Source organism: Limulus polyphemus, unplaced genomic scaffold, assembly GCF_000517525.1.
Source record: "Limulus polyphemus unplaced genomic scaffold, Limulus_polyphemus-2.1.2 Scaffold965, whole genome shotgun sequence".
NCBI classification, from domain to species: Eukaryota; Metazoa; Arthropoda; class Merostomata; order Xiphosura; family Limulidae; genus Limulus; species Limulus polyphemus.
In genome coordinates this window covers 261,818-266,002 of record NW_013666575.1, presented here as the reverse complement: position 1 = coordinate 266,002, position 4,185 = coordinate 261,818, and the positions used below count along the sequence as shown (strand labels likewise).

At 34.4% G+C, this 4,185-nt stretch overlaps 1 protein-coding gene across 2 annotated transcripts in view; it reads left to right on the top strand.

Moving 5' to 3' along the window:
- The first annotated feature begins 3,537 nt into the window (after positions 1 to 3,537).
- LOC111086262 overlaps positions 3,538 to 4,185 on the top strand; it is a 27,325-nt gene continuing 26,677 nt past the window's right edge. For both annotated transcript variants that reach the window (XM_022388437.1, XM_022388436.1), the window contains exon 1: positions 3,538 to 3,648. The gene's annotated coding sequence lies outside the window, so the exon portion shown is untranslated. The remainder of the gene's footprint in view (positions 3,649 to 4,185) is intronic.

Sequence of the window (4,185 nt, the reverse complement as noted above, 5' to 3'; positions counted from 1 at the left end):
AACCTCGATTCAAAGCTCGACCACAGGATCCAAGTGGCATCTGCCTCTTTCGGGCGATTATATGAGAGGGTATATCAAGCCATGGTACCGAGCTCCCAACTATATTCAACAGAGACTTATACACTATCGTTGTCATATAAAGAGATTGTCCAGTGTACAACTCAGACATCACAGAGAGATGCTGAATATATCTTGGAAGACCGAATCACTAACGAGGAGGTCTTCAAGTGTGCCAATATGCCCAGAGTAGGAGCTATGCTTCTTAAAAGATAACTGTGCTGGGCTGATCATGTTGTGCGTATGCCAAACATAGACTTCCAAAGACTCTACTTTATGGAGAACTTTCCTCCAGCCAGTGGCGGAGAAGTGGACTTATGCTGCTTTCCAAAAATGTAATAAAGCATCACCTGATCACAGATGACGTACCTACTACCATTTGGGAGTTCTTAGCCAACAATCACGTCAAATGGCGCAAATCCATCAAGGATGGTTCAGAGGTTGCACACCAAAAGTGGGTGTAGGTTTCACAGAATCGTCGTGCTCGGAGACACCCCTTGTCTACAGTTCCTCGCAAATTACAATGCAACATTTGTGAAAATAGATTTTCCAGCAGTCTTGGACTCCAATCACACAGACACTGGAAGTAGACAATCCAAGCATTGATGGTTTCTTCCTCCCTTGTCTATGTCATCTTCGATTATCAAGGAACTGCCAATGACAACTATTATTGTGCTTAAACATTGTCCTGTACTATCAATTTAGTTAAGCTATTTTTTAGATTACTTATATTATGAGAGGTTTTTCTCCCCAATTGCAGAAAGGGTTAAATTTAGCAAAATAATCAGAAACTTAATTATTGATATTTCTCACAACAATGTTGTAATAGTTACAGTTCATAATAATACAGTATTTCCGAGTATGGAATGCCAGTACTTAGATTGAAACTATCTAAAATGCTTTGTGTATTTTGTCTTCAAATAGCCAGTGTAGCTATATATACTTAATTTTTTTTAAAACTACAGCATAATGATTTGTACAATATAAATACGTTATTAGTGAATTTATTTTGCAATGTTGTTTTCAGTATAATTAGAATAACCTTTTATTGATCTTCCATACATTTTGTGTGTGTGTGTGTGTTTGTGAGTACATTGCAAAGTGCTAACTTATTTTGATGGTCTTTGTTTACCAGCAGACTTTTTCACACGAATTTGATATAAAAACTTTTCTAAAGAATTTGGAAGTCATATTTTGCATTTAAAGCCATTTTAAAGGGAAATTGTTAAAATTATCGCTATATTTCAATCTAAATTTATTGTTTTGGTTGAAAATTCTACAGAGCCTTTTTAACATATTTTAACTACGAACGTAAAATACATTTAGTAATAACATCCTTCTTTCAGATGTAACGAATCTGTTGTTATATATTTATTTTAATGTTAAAGTTTGTTTGGATTGAGTTTATATTTAAAAATATGCCTAGCTTATAGTGTTAGAGATGTATTGTATTGTTGTAGATGATTCTCGAGAGTAGGAATCAACAATATATCTATATACGTAAACGTATAAATATAGCTCAGTATTGTTATGTAATTTGAATTTTCTAGAAAACCTTCCCACGCCTATAAGTATAACCAACGTGACGCGCCAAAAGGGGAGTGTTTGTTAGTAGTTCGATATAATCAGTGTGCTATAAACTTGGAAAGCTATAAGCGTGATTTTTATAACGCGTATAAATCGGAAAATTTAAGATATTTGACCAGGAATATTTATACATTTCGAACATTACAAATCGTTTAACTTCAGTGGATTCTTATTGGACATTAGTATTTTTATGAAAACATTACCTAACGTCACAGGTGGAAGAATCGGTGTGTGATCAGTGAGAGACAAAGCTACCTAGCTTCCCGTTAAGTGAAATATATCTCCGTCAACTCGTATTCAACTCGCTTATCGTGAACCCTCGATAAAATATCAAGGAAGCTCCAAACTAGAAAGAATACTTTATATTGCTTGTAAGTTTGTGAAACTTTTGTCTATAAATCATTGTGTGTAATAACTATTTATAAAAACTGTTATTGTAAATTGTATGGCTGTGTGTATATTAAAACGTATTTGTGTTAAAAACAAAGACGGTGTGTATCAATCTTGTTGGCAAATATCGTAATTTGACTATATATCGGTATTTCATTTAACTACTAAATCCAAAGTACAATTTAACTACTGAATTTAGATTATCAGTTAACTCGGCTTCGGACTATTCGAAATTCTAATACGTAACACAGACAATACAGTTACATCTCTTCTCTCCTCTATAAGTGATTTGGATTTCTGGAAAGCACAATACATCTAATAATTTTGGATAAATTCTCAAATAGAAATGACTCCAGTGGCTCAGTAGTAATCTTGAAGGTTTATATTGCAAGAAATCTTGGCTCGATCACTATGGCAACACCGCGCAGACAACCTAATGTGCAACTTTGGACTGAAAAGAAAAATGAGGCAGACAAATGGAAGAAAAGCTCAAAATAAACCTCTAGAGCATTGAGGTGGGGTTCGAAGAACATCTTAAGATGTTCCTATTGTTAAAGTTTTTTCAGTCTTATTAGTTTTGTTAACATTTTACAGAATATTACAAACGGCTCATACCTACCGTGTTGTAAATATTAAGATATATGACAGGTTAAGTAGCTTCAGATCTTGCTCAACCTGGTCGGTTATGTTACTCGCTAAACGTGCTACCCTTATATAAACTTATATATATGTGTCGTTCCGAGTAGTTTGAAACAACTTCCCCATTGCATCGCGAAAAATGTGTTGAGGCTCTAGCTTTCCGGTATGATTTTGTATTTTCTCCACTTTTATATGCCATTAAATATTTGAACATTAAAAAAAAAAAAACTACGACGGTCAAAACCTACTCAAAGTGAAATGTTGGTCGCCAGTTGACTAAATTTCATAACAGAATAGGCATGAAAGTTCGACAGTTTATATTTCCTTTTATTTTATGAACGATTTCCACTTAAATAAAAATTAAGCCCCAACTTATTAGTATTACATATTTAATATTGAGGTTTCATAATGGCTTCTATAACGTAGGATAAGAGATAGAAAAATTAATAAGAAAGAACAAATAGGATGACAGCGTTTTTCAACTACTCGTGGTTGATAATTAGTAATTGCGAACATTCTCTTTCCGTGGCTTCGTTGTATAGTTACGGGAATTAAATCTGAGACACAGTAAATAGCTTGTGAAAAACTGCACCAGTAGGAGTGTGCCTGTAAGTGGAACCGCAAGAGTACAAGTACACAAACACACACTCACAACCATAAACTATTGTCTTTTCTTGTTATTTTACAACATCTGTCCCTTTACTACCAGTATTGTCACTTGGTTCACTTGACGTCACAAAGTTACGTGTGAATCACGCCTGAAACGCGATGATATCAAGCCTCATTTTAACTCTGTCATTGTAGTTTTTCTTGAAGTATCCTGGATGAAAGTACGAACAAACTGCTTTGATAGTTATATAAGTAAACAAAGAGCTTGTATGTATATATTTTTCAATTTGAAAATACAACAAAAGTATTTAACGTTGTACCGCAAAGACTGACATTTGGTCAAGGAATCATATGATGAAAATACAAGTAAGTATACGTTTATTTGTAATGTGTTATGCAACATTAATCCATAAAATTTTCAAATATAACCCGTTTTTAATCTAAACAATGTCTTATAATCTATTTACGAACCAATATTACGCAGAGATCCCTTGGTCAGGTTTTTATTGTAATCGCTTGCTGGAGCTGTGTTTGATTATTATTGATTAATAATGGCTGGAGACGGCTTAAATGGGTAATGAAGAAAAACTTTAATATAAGTTTAACATAACAGCAAATGTACAACGTTTCGACAAGGTTCTGTCATCATCAGGTACTGATTGTTAATACTGTTACGACAGCAGAAGTCACGCGGCTCTGGCAGCATGAGCGCTGGAGTTTCTAGAAGGATCATGAATTTTTCTGGCAACTCTAAATTGTTCGAGGCACCCTCTCTGTTTTTAGTATATAGGCCTGGCGAGAAGAATAAGCGTCATATGCAGATAGATTGAAGATAGAGATAACTGAGTCACAAACAGTAGGCGCCGTAAGTAAAGTGTGTGAATCACTGTGATTTATAGCGTG